General features: G+C 44.2%; 1 long non-coding RNA gene across 1 annotated transcript; it reads right to left on the reverse strand.

Moving 5' to 3' along the window:
• Nucleotides 1–517: 517 nt before the first annotated feature.
• On the reverse strand, nucleotides 518–11521 carry LOC140189116 (uncharacterized). Its single transcript, XR_011883454.1, has 3 exons — nucleotides 11449–11521; nucleotides 10824–10879; nucleotides 518–1335 (listed from the first exon to the last, which is right to left on the reverse strand). It is a non-coding gene; the product is annotated as an uncharacterized lncRNA (long non-coding RNA).
• Between the last annotated feature and the right edge of the window lie 1703 nt (nucleotides 11522–13224).

Raw genomic sequence — 13224 nt, forward strand, 5'->3', positions numbered from 1 at the left:
AGAAATAAGGTCAATTCAATTCTCCATGCGAAATATTTACCCTCAGATCACCTTTAAACCTCCTCCCTCTCACCTGAAATCCATTCCCTTCAGTTTTAGACAGTTTTAGTCGGAAAACAGTCTCTGTCTCTCTAACCTTTATATGCCTCACATAACTTTATCCACCTCCATCAACTCACCTTTCAGATCCCCTTTAAACCTCCGATCTCTCACGCCAAAACTACTCCCTTCAGTTTTCAGAGTGAGAAAACTGTTCCTTCCCTAGAAGACCCTGGGGAGTGAACAGTTTGTGCCTACCCATCTCCAGATGATTCCATTAATCCATGAAACTGTCCCCTGCACCAGATTCTCAGCCACACATTCATCAGTGGTATCTTCCTGTATCTCTCTGCACTAACAAGTGTCACTGGCGGTAATATGAAGCTTAGTAATTTTAGTTTCTCTCTTCTTTCTCTATATTTACTGCACAGGGCACATCCCGCCTCCTCCCTACATTGCTATTACTAACATGCACCGTCCACCACCATGTCTGGCTGCTCAGCCTTCCATTTGAAATGTCCTGCGACTGCTGCGAGACCATCAGACCATGAAGTACAGGAGAAGAATTAGGCCATTTGGCCCCATGCAGTTTGCTGCACCATTCTGCCAGGGATCAACGATCATGACAGATCTCTTAACCCTCTCAAATCCTCTTCCTACCCCCACCAAGAATCAAGAACCTCCACATTAAATACAGTCATGTCACTTTTTATTGTCATTTCAACAATAAGCTGCTGGTGCAGTACGCAGTAAAAACAAAACAACATTCCTCCAGGACCATGGTGCTACATGAAACAACACAAAACTACACTAGACTAAGTGAGATAAGAAAAGGCGACGCAGAAACTACACTGGACTACGGACCTACACAAAGTGCACAAAACAGTGCAGGGCAGTACAATAAATAATAAACAAAGCAATAGCCACAGTACAGGACAAATTACAATATAATAATGATGTAGCTGTCAGTCTAGACTCTGGGTATTAAGGAGTCGGATGGCTTGGGGGAAGAAACTGTTACCCAGTCTGGTCGTGACAGCCCGAATGCATCGGTACCTTTTGCCAGATGGCAGGAGGGAGAAGGGTTTGTATGAGGGGTGTGTGGGGTCCTTCACAATGCTGTTGGCTTTACGGGTGCAGCGTGTGGTGTAAATGTCTGTAATGGTGGGAAGAGAGACCCCGATGATGATCTCAGCTGTCCTCACTATCCGCTGCAGGGTCTTGCGATCCAAGACGGTGCAATTTCCGAACCAGGCAGTGATGATGCAGTATCCCCAATGAATTGGCCACAGCCGTCTGTGGGGATGAATTCAGAGTCAGAACCAGAATTAAGTTCATTACCACCGGCAGGTGTCATGAAATTTGTTAATTTAGCAGCAGCAGTTTAATGCAGTACATGATAATATAGAAAGAATAAATAAATCAGTATGTGTGTATAGGGATACATATATTATGTAGATTAAAAACAGTGCAAAAACAAATAATATAGTTTAAATAATATACAGTATATAGAATACATCTATAGAAGTTTTTGAGTGTTTTAAAGTGACAGACCAAATATCTTCAAACTCCTGATAAAATATATCCACTGTCTTGCCTTTTTTATACTGTAGCTGCATCAATATGTTGGGACCAGGTTAGATCCTCAGAGATGTTGACACCCAGGAATTTGAAATTGTTCACTCTCTCCACTTCTGATCATTCTCTGAGAATTGGTTCATGTTCCCTCATCGTACCCTTCCTTCAATCAGCTCTTTTGTTTTACTGACATTAAACACAAGGTTGTTGCTGTGACACCACTCAACTAGCTGGTAAATCTTACTCCTGTATGCCCTGTCCTCTCCATCTGAAATTCTACCAACAGCAGATTTGTAGTTGGCTTTTGAGCTATAGTCACACGGTCATGGTTATAGAGGGAGTAGAGCAGTCGGCTAAGCACACATCCCTGAGGTGCACCAGGGCCAGTGTTGATCATCAGCGAAGAGAAGATATTAATTTGAACTTGAATTGACTTTATTTCTTACATCCTTCACGTACATGAGCAGTAAAAATCTTTACGTTATGTCTCTGTCTAAATGTGCAATCATAGTGATTTATAATCATTGATAATAAATAGAACAGTCAATGTAACATAGAAATGCCCTCAAATCAGTGTGAGTTAATCAGTCTGATAGGCTGGTGGAAGAAGCTGTCCCAGAGCCTGTTGGTTCTGGCTTTTATGCTGCGATACCATTTCCTGGATGGTTGCAGCTGGAATAGATTGTGGTTGGGGTGACTCAGGTCCCCAGTGATCCTTCAGGCTCTTTTCTCACACCTGTCTTTGTAAATGTCTTGAATCATGGGAAGTTCACAACTACAGATGTGCTGGCCTGTCCACACCACTCTCTGCAGAGTCCTGCGATTAAGGGAGGTACAGTTCCCATATCAGGCAGTGATGCAGCCAGTCAGGATGCTCTCAATGGTGCCCCTGTAGAAAGTCCTTAGGATTTGGGGGCCCATAGCAAACTTCCTCAACTGTCTGAGGTGAAAGTGACGCTGTTGTGCCTTTTCACCACACAGCCTGTATGTATAGACCATGTGAGCTCAGTAATATTGATGCCGAGGAACTTAAAGCTGTTTACCCTCTTAACCCCGGATCCATTGATGTCAATAGGGGTTAGCCCGACTCCATTAATCCACACATTCTGATTATCACCAGTCTGCACAGATTGTGGTCTCCCGGTTAGGAAGTCAAGGATCCAACTGCAGAGGGACCAGGTTCTGTAGCTTAGTAATCAGGACTGTGGGAATGATGGTGTTAAACACTGAGCTCTAGTCAATGAACAACATCCTGACATAGGCTTCACAGATTCACTACCTTTACTGAGGAAATTACTCCTCATCTTTGTTCTAACAGGGTGTCCTAGTATTCTGACGCTGTGTCCTGTGGTCCTAGACTGCCCACTTCATCCCAGGCCTTTCGATATTTGATCGGTTTCAACAAGATTCCCTCATTCTTCTAAAGTCCATTGAGTACAGGCCCAGAGCCATCAAACAATCCTTGTGCATTAACCCTTTTATTGCCAGGATCATTCTTGTGAACCTCCTCTGGACCCTCTCCTATGCGAGCACGTACTTTTTTAGATAAGGGGCACAAAACAGTTGACAATACTCCAAGTGTGAGCAGACCAATGCCTTATCAATCTTCAGCATTACATCCTTGCTTTTGTATTGTACTCCTCTCTAAATGAATGCTAACATTGCATTTGGCTCTTCCTTGCCACCGGCTCAACCAGCAAGTTTATCTTTTGGTAATTCTGCACATCTGAGACGTGCCTGACCCTGGTACCCAGGAGGGGACACACCATCGTGTCATCTCTGTTGCGGCCACAGAATCTCCTGCACATCCCCTGTACTGTGAGTCTGCTGTCATCACTGCTGTGATTGACCTTTCCTCCCGCGGAGCATCGGACCGGGGTGTCAGTACCACCGACCTGACGGGCTGCTGTGCTCTGGTTCATCATCCTCCCAGGGGTATCCAAATGAGTGTACTTGTTACCGAGGGTCACAGCCACAGGGAGACATTGCACTGTCTGTCTCTTCCCCTTTCCAGTCGTGGTCGCGACCAAACTATTTGCAGCCTGACCTCAGGTTTGACCAACCCACTGAATCTCTGGTCTCAGCATCCTGGAAACTCTGGGTCTGTCCATCTCCAGCTCCATTTCCTTCACACGGTCAGTCAGGAGCGTTACCTCTTTCAGAACCCTGGGGTACAGTTCATCTGGTCCGGGTGACTTATCAACCCTCAGGTCTTTCAGCTTTTTGAGCACCTTTTTCCTTGTAATAATAACTGCTCTTCTCTTCCCTCACACCCTTCAGCACCTGGCACACTGCTAGTATCTTCCACTGATACAAAATACTCATTTAGTTCATCTGCCATTTCCTTGTATCCCCCCCAACCCCCGCCGTTATTATTCCTCTGGCCTCATTTTCTAGCAGTCCTTTACCCAGTCTCACCTCTCTTTTATTTTTACGTACTTGAAAAAGCTAAAACTATCCATTTTGATCATGTTTGCCAGCTTGCTTGCATGTTTCATCTCTTCCCTCTTTAGGTTGCTCTCTGTCAGCTGTTAAAGCTTCCCGATCCTCTGTATTCTGAATAATTTTTGCTTGTTGTATGTCCTCCCTTTTGGTTTTACATTAGCATTGACTTCCTTGTCAGCCACGGTTGTACTATTTTGCCATTTGAGTATTTGTTTGTTTCTGGAATACATTTATCCTACACCTTCCTCATTTTCCCCAGAAACTCACACCATTGCTGCTCTGCTGCCATCCCTGCCAGCATTTCCTTCCAATTTACTTTAGCCAACTCCTCTCTCAAACCACTGTAACTACCTTAACTCCACTGAAACACTGCTGTGTCAGACTGTACATTCTCCCTGTCCAATTTCAAGTTGAACTCAGTGATACTGAGACCACTGCCTCCTAAGGGTTCTTTTACCTTAAGCTCCCAAATCACCTCCAGTTTATTCAATAACATATAATCCAGTATAGGTGATCCGCTAGTACCTCAATGACAAACTGCTCCAAAAAGCCATCTGTTCAGCATTCAGCAAACTCACTCTCTTGAGATCTATTTCCAACCTGATTTTCCCAATCAACCTGCATGTTAAAATCTCCCCTGACTCCCATGAAATCTCAAATAACATTCCCCTTTTGACCTGCCTTTTCTATTTCCTGTTGTAATCTGTGGCCCACATCCCAGCAACTGTTGTAGGCCTGTGTACAACTGCCATCAACGTCCTTTTTACACTTGCAGGTTTTTACCTCAACTCACAAGGATTCAACATCTTCCGATCCTTTGTCACATCTTTCTACTGATTTGTTACCATTCTTTATCAGCAGAGCCATTCCATCCCCATTGCCTACCTTCCTGTCCCTCTGATACGTGTAACCTTGGGCACTTAGCTCCCAACTACAAACATTCTTCAGCCGTGATTCAGTGATGGTCACAACAATCCATAATAGGGCAATAAGATTATCCACCTTATTTCTTATACTCTGCGTATTGAGATATAACAGTTTGAGTACTGTATTTGCTACCCTTATTGATTCTGCATCCCTCATGCACTGATACTCACCCTGCTGGCTGCAGTTATGTCCTATCATCTGCCTGCCCTTCCTGACAGTGTGACTGCATGCGATCTTTGCTTTCTTTACCATCTGTCCTACCCTGAGTCTTTTCATGCCTGTTCCCACGCCCCTGCCAAATTAGTTTCAACCCTCCCCAACTGCTCTAACAAACCAGCAGTATGCCCACAAGAAAACTAATCTCAGGGTTGTATATGGTGACAGAAATGTATTTTGATAGTACATTTATTTTCAGCTTTGAACTTTGTAGTAGAGAGCCGGGTGTTGTACTGGTCTGTGTCCTCACTGGCCGGTGCTGTGCTCTGGCAGCTCAGTGTGCTTGATATATAGTGTCAGTGTTTCAACAGAAGTGTGTCCTTATTACACAATTGATCTTGTCCATCCTGGAGCTTGGAAGATTCACTGGCGACCAGAATGATCCTTTCAGACTATTATTGGGCAGAGAATCATTCTGTGATTGTCGAGACTATTTGACCCATCAAGTTAATACCAACTCCTGCTACAACATTTCCACAATCCCATTCCCCACTCTGTCCCCACAGCTGTGCAGGTCATTTCCCCTGAAGGACCTGTCTAATTCCTCTTTGAACACTGGTTGTTCCTGCCACCACTCTGCTGAGTCCCATATTTCCCAAGGTGAAGTCAAGAATGTCGCCCTCCCTGGTGGACGACATATTGTTTCAGGAAACCTTCCTGAACACAAATAATGCCCCATCCAAGCCTCAGGGTGTAACGGAGTCCCAGTTACTCTGAGGAGATATTCACTCACCAAATCTACTCTGCAGTTTTTGCATCATCCCATAGCCTGCTAACATATCTGTTTCTGTCTCTTACTGGCTATTGGGAGGCCGACAGTATAATCCCATCATGGTGATTGCACCTTTCTTATTCCTGATTTCTACCCACATTGTCTTACTGGATGAGCCTCTGGGATGACCTTGACCTTGTGACATTCTGCCTGATCAGCAGTACAGAGCCCGAACCTCATTCACCTCCCTCTGGACTGTCTGAATCATCTGAATCCTGGAATGTTTATCTGTCAGTGCTGCCCTTCTCTCAGCCAGATCTCTGTAATGGCTGAGTCACCATGCCATGTACTAATCCAGGCTCTAAGTACGTCTGCCGTAACCGTTCTACACTGCACTGATATAAACACACTTCAGGCCCTCAGTGCCACTGTGCTCAGTAACTCGGCCTAACTTCACAGTGGTGTACTGGGCCAATGGCACCAACACGGGTGATGCCATCTGACTCAATAAACTGATTGGAAAGGCTGGTTCTGTTATAGGAGTGAAACTGGACACACTGGGGGCCGTGGTAAAACAAAGGACCCTACGGAAAATCCTGGCAATCCTGGACAATGTTTCTCACCCTCTGCATGCCACCTTGGCTGAACAGAGGAGCACCTTCTGTAACAGAATAAGACAACTCTGCTGCTCCAAGGAGCGCTGTATGAAGTCATTCTTACACTGGGCCGTCAGGATCAATAATGAGTCAACCTATAGCCGGGGAAGTGATGACCCCCCCCCCCACCCCACCCCACCCCCATGTTAGACTGTTGGAGGTAACTGACTTTTTATTCTTTCTCTTGCTTCTCTTCTGATATTTGTATATCTGTGCACTTGTAATGCTACTGAGACACTGTAATTTATCCATTTGGACTTACTTCCTGTGTTAATCCACATCCGTCAATGCCAGTTGCTGACATCTTACTCTTCCCATCACCTGTCCTGAAGGAGAGCCCAATGATCCATGTAACTAAAACCCTCCATCCTGCACCAGCTCGTGAACCACACATATAACTGTATCACACTTTTATTTCTTCCCTCGCTAGCAGGTGGCACTGGGATTTCCACCCCCCCCCCCCCCCGACCACAGAGTTTCCACTTAACTTTTTCCCCAACTCCCTGAGTTCTCCTTGCAGGACTTTTCTCTTTTGTTGGTGTCAATATGGACCACGACCTCTGGCTGCTCACCCTGCCCTTTCAGAATGGCCTGTACTTGTTCAATTCCATCCTTGGCCCTGGTACCAGGGAGGCAATGCACCATCGTGCAGTCTCTCTCCTTGCCACAGATACACTTGTCTGTGACCCCGGCTAAAGACTCCCCTGTCACTGAGGCTCACCGAGAACACAGAACAGTACAGCACAGGAACAGACCCTTCTTCCCATGATGTCTGTGCTGAACACGATGCCAAATGAAACTAAGTCTCTTCTGCCTGCTTATAATTCATGTGCTTCAATTCTCTGAATATTCATTTGGTTATCTAAAACCCTGTTAAATGTCATTATCATATCTGCTTCCACCACTCCCCATGGCAGCCCATACCCGGCCCTCACCACTCTCTGTACAGAAACAGAAATCTTACCTGTCCTAATGTCCACCTTTAAATTCTCACCCTGGCATTTTAAAGCTGCGCCTTCTCATATTTGATATTTCTACCCTGGCAAAATGATCTTGCCTGTTTACCTTGTTTACACCTCTCATAGTTCTATAATCTTCTGTCAGGTCTCCCCCTCAGTCTCCTTCACTCCAGGGAAAACAGTCCCAGTCAGTCTGATATTTCCTTGTAACTCAAGCCCCCAGAGCAGGTAACATTCCTGTGAATTGTTTCTGCACCTTTCCAGCTTAATCACATCCTTCCTCTCATGTAACCAGAACTGCACAGGGTACTCCTGGTGTGGTGTCATTATTGATTTGTACAACTGTAATGTGATGTCCCAACTCCTCTCAGAGCCTTTGCCAATGAAGACAAGCATGTTGTGCTCCTTCTTCACCACCTTGTCTGCCTGTGTTGGCACTTTCAGGGAGTAAGGTACCTGTGCCCCAGGTTTCTCTTTCATCAACACTCCTCAGGACCCTCCATTCACTGGGTATGTCCTGACCTGCTTTAACTTCCCAAAATCCATCATTGTGCACTTGTCTGTCACAGTAACAACACTTCTCTGTTTCTCTGCACCAACACCCCAGCAGTAAATGTCAATGGACCATTCAGCTCTAAACCTTGGTCATATATGGCTTTATGAACCACTCACTGCTCCTGTCTCTATTTTGTTGTGTAGTTCAGCACCTCGACCCCTCTCTATTTCTCTCATTTATAATTTATCTCCACATAAATAATAGTTTGACTTTTGATTCCTCCTACCACTCGACATGCCTTCACACTTCACCACATTAAACTCCGTTTACCATGTATTCTGCTCACCAGCTTCCCATGTCCCATTGAAGAGATGAAATGTCCAATCACAACATGTCCCCCACCACATTCACTGTCATTGCCACCGTGGATTCCTCACTCTCTGCCGCTCCTCCGGGTCATTAATATCAATAATAAATCATTGACAATCCAGAACTGGTCGCTGGGACACTCCACTAGTTATATCATCCCAGTCTGAAACAGACCTGTTATTCTGTCTCAGTATGATGACCAGTCTTCAGTCAGTATTAACACACTTCCTTCCCAGTACTGAGCTCTGGTCTTGTGCACCAGCCTTACTTGTGGCACCTTGGCAAATGGCTCCTGAAAATCCAAAAACACCACTTCTCCAACTTCCCCTGTAAAGTCTTAAATCTCTGGTGTGTTTGTCAAACATGACTTAACATTCAACAACCCAGGTTACAGGGTCCAAGACCAGGTTCCAGATGGACAGGGTGGTGAAGAGGCTTTTGGAACACTGGCCTTCACTCAGGGCCCCGAATATAGAAGCTGGGATGAGATGTTGCAGTTGTCCAACACGTTGGTTTGGCCACATTTTGCAAATAGTGTTTAGTTTCTGTGACCCTGCTGTATGACAGACACCATTCAGCTGGAAAGAGCACAGAGGAGATTTATGGGGATGTTACTGGATCTCAAAGGATTTGTGGAAAGGTGTTTTGGATAATTTTCCCTGTAATGTTGGAGAATGAGTGCTGATATTGCAGAGGTGTATAAAATCATGAGGGACCTGGAGGCTGGAAATGGAATGAGCTGCTAGGGGGAATGGTTGAGTCAGGGACATTAAAAAGGCACTTGGACAGATAGATGGAAAGAAAAGGTTTTGAAGTATCTGGGCCAAATGCAGAGAAATGGGACAAGGAGGAGGATAACCTTCTTCATAATGTGGTGGTGAGGGGGTTACAGACCACAAGCTCAGATGGGAACTTTGGTCATCGTGGAATCTGTGTGAACCTGACTGTAGACATTGAACTTTTCCAAATGATTTGTTATTTCTTGATAGATTATCAACTCCAGTACCTGAAGTGAAGTTAACAGGACTACAGTTACCTGCTTTTTATCTTCCACCCTTCTTCAGCAATGGTTTTCAACTCCACTGGGACCTTTCTGTAACAGTGAGTTTTGACAAACTTCAATGTCTCTACTTTCTCTACAGACTTCCTGTGAAACCCTCCAGTGCAGGTCGTTGGGACCTGGTAAAGTTTGCTTTTAGTCCCATTAGTTTCTCCCTTGTGATGCCAATTGTTATACATTATGGCACAATGTTGAAATGTCACCGTTAGATATCTGTGGGATGTTTGCTGTGTCGCACTGTGAACACTAATGCAAATTATTGAGTGAACTTCTCTGCGTGTTCCTTTTTACTTTTAGCTTTTCACTGGTTCCTAGAAAATCTCTGATTCTCTTGTGCACCACCAGCGCCTCTTTGTATGTTCTTTGATTTAATATTTCCTTGAATGCCTTTGACCACACCCCAGGATCTTGAGGCCGCTCCTACCAATGTTGTCTTTCCCTCCCCCTTTCACCATCATTGTCCCTACATATAAAGTTCCTATGAAAATTTACAGCATTGAATCTCAGTGGATTGAATTTGGCTTTTTTTGAAACCAATCAATGGAAAAAGACTCTTTTGTGTCAAAGGGAAAACAAATCTCTACAAAATGCTCTAAACTAATTACAAATCTAAAACACAAAATAATTGTCTGTTTAATTATTCACCCCCTTTAATATGACACTGACACACCGAATCATCATTGGTGCAGCCAACTAGTTTTCGATGTTGCATGATCAGTTAAATGGGGATCACCGTGTGCAGTCAAGGTGTTTCAATTGATTGTAGTAATAGTACACCTGTAAGTGGAAGGTCGAACTGCTGGTGAGTCAGTATCCTGGGAGAAACTACACCGTGAAGACAAATCAACACTCTGAGCTGCTCTGCAAACAGGTAATTGACAAACACAAGCCAGGAGATGGATACAAGAACATTTCCAAGTCACTGAATGCCCTTGGAGTACAGTTAAGTCACTCATCCAGAAGTGGGAAGTATATGGCACAGCTGTAAATCTACCAAGAGCAGACTATCCTCAAAAACTGAATGGCCATGCAAGAAGGGGCCAGTGGGGGAGGCCACCAAGAGACCTATGATAACTCTAGAGGAGTTACAAGCTTCAGTGGTGGGAGAGATTGTGCATACATCAACTGTTACCCGGGTGTTTCACCAGTCGCAGCTTTACGGGAGAGTGGCAGAGAAAAAGCCAGTGTTGAAAAATGCTCTGATGAAATCTTCCCTGGAGTTTCCCAGAATTGTTGGGGACTCTGAAGTTAGTTGGAAGAAGATTCTATGGTCTGACAAAAACAAAATTGAACTTTTTGACCATCACAAATACTAAGTTTGGAGTAAGCTAAACACCGTACAACATCAAAAACACACCATCCCTACCGTGAAGTATGGTGGAGGCTGCATCATCCTGTGGGTATGCTTCACTGCAGCAGGCCCTGAAAGGCACGTAAAGGTAGAGGGTAAAATGAATGCAGCAAAATACAGGGAAATCCTGGAGGAAAACCAAATTCAGTCTTCAAGAGAACTGCGACTTAGGAGAGAATTAATTTTCCAGCATGACAATGACCACAAGCATAAAACCAAAGCTGCAAAGGAATGCCTTAAAACAACAAAGTTAATGTCCTGGAGTGGCTTTGTGAGAGTTCAGACCTCAATCCAATTGAGAATTTGTGGCTGGACTTGAAAAGGAGTGTTCGCTCACTAACCCATGCATTCTGACAGAGCTTCTGTAGTTTTGTAAAGAAGAATGTGGAAAAATTGCAGTGTTCAGATGTGCAAAGCTGATAGACACCTATCGACACAGACTCAACTGTAAATACTGCCAAAGGTGCATCAACTAATTACGGATTTGAAGGAGGTAAATACTAAGGCAATGAATTATTTTGTTTCATATTTACAATTAATTTAGATCTGTTTTCACTTTGACACCATAGTCTTTTCTGTTGATCAGTGTCAAAAAAGCCAAATTAAATCCATTGCAAAACAATAAAACCTAATAACTTACATTTTGCCAATTCCGTGTGGAACATTGAATATAGTGGAATGTCGAAGTCCCAGTCTCTGTAACCATGTCCCTGCAATTACTGTCAGATCAAACATATTCATCAGTACACAATATGGAACAGATGGCAACCTGCCCTTCGTCTCACAATATCTGCGCCAATCATAGTAATGATCAGACTTTATTAAGTACTGTGGAGGTCTCACTGGAGTATTGTGAGCAGTTTTGGGCTCTTCATCTTAGGAAGGATGAGCTGAAACTCGATGGGTTTCAAAGGAGGTTCTCCAGATTGATTCCAGGATGAAACATCTTGTCATATGAAGAGTGTTTGATGGCTCTGGGCCTGTATTCACTGGAATTTTTGAACAATGAGGGGTGGCCCAATTGAAACCTATCGAATGGTGAAAGGCAGTGATAAAGTGGATGTGCAGAAGATGGGTGGGAGTGTCTAATATCAGGACACAGCCTCAGAATAGAAGAATATCCTTGTAGAATGTGGAGATGAGGAATTTCTTTAGCCAGAGAGTGGTTCATCTGTGGAATTCATTGCCACAGGGAGCTGTTAAGCTAGGACTTTATGTATATTTAAGGCAGAGGTTGATAGATTCTTGATTGGTCAGAGTATGAAGGGATACAGGGGAAAGGCAGGAGACTGGGGCCGAAAGGAAAAATGGATCAGCCACAATGAAATGTCGGAGCAGACGACGGGCCAAATGGTTGAATTCTGCTCCTATATCTTAGCCTGTGTCACTTCCTGAGAAACCTCAATCAATTTTGTCAAGCATGATCTGCCCACACAAAACCATGTTGATTGTCCCAAAGCAGGCCATGCCTTTCCAAATGTGCATAAATCCTGTACCTCAATATCCTCCCCAGTAGCTTCTCTACCACTGAAATGGGGCTGCCTTGCCTATAGGTTCCTGGATTCTTGTTATTTCCCTTCTTGATCAAAGCTGCAATATTTCTGACACTCTAGTCCTGTGGGACCTCACATGTTGTGATCGAGGACACATAGATCCTTGTCAAATCACCGGCAATCTGCTCACTTGTTTCTTTCACTGTTGTAGGATATTTGCCTTCAGGCCCTGGAGTCTTAGCCATCTTATTGCTTTTCAGACGTCCCAGCACAACCTGCTCCTTACTCTCAAAATGTCTCTGCACATTCGCATGTCTCATTCTGTTTTCATTGCCATTCAATTCCTTCACTTCAGTAAATACTGACACAACATACTCATTTAGTACCTCAGCCACTTGATCTCACTTCAACCACATCATTCCTCCTTTAATCTTGAGTCGACATTTCTATTCTCTGGTTATCCTCGTCTTATTAATACAAATCACAAAGCCTTGGGATCATCTTTGGTCCTACATTACAAGGACAGTTTGTGGCCCCTTTTGGCCTTTCCTATCACCTGCTTTAGCATTTCCCTGCTACCTTTATATTCCAAAGGTACCCAGTCTGACTTTAGCTTCACAAGCCTTCCATAACCTTTTGACTAAATTTAGGATCTCTCCGCTTGTCTAAAAATCCCTTACTTACCATCCTTCTCCTCACTCCTCACCGGAACATGCTGATCCTGAACTCAGAGTTGCTGGTCTTTAAACAACTCCCACACATCAGATGTGGACTTGTCTGACAGTGGCTGCTCCCAATCAATGTTGCCTGGCTCCTGTCTTCCTCCGTCCTGACTTGTCCTCCTGCAAATTAGTACCTTCATAAAAGATCTACTTTTATTTTTACTTGTAACTAAGAAAAAAAGAAACTTGTGATCACTGTTC

The sequence above is a fragment of the Mobula birostris genome, chromosome 28 (assembly GCF_030028105.1).
Source record: "Mobula birostris isolate sMobBir1 chromosome 28, sMobBir1.hap1, whole genome shotgun sequence".
NCBI lineage: Eukaryota > Metazoa > Chordata > Chondrichthyes > Myliobatiformes > Myliobatidae > Mobula > Mobula birostris.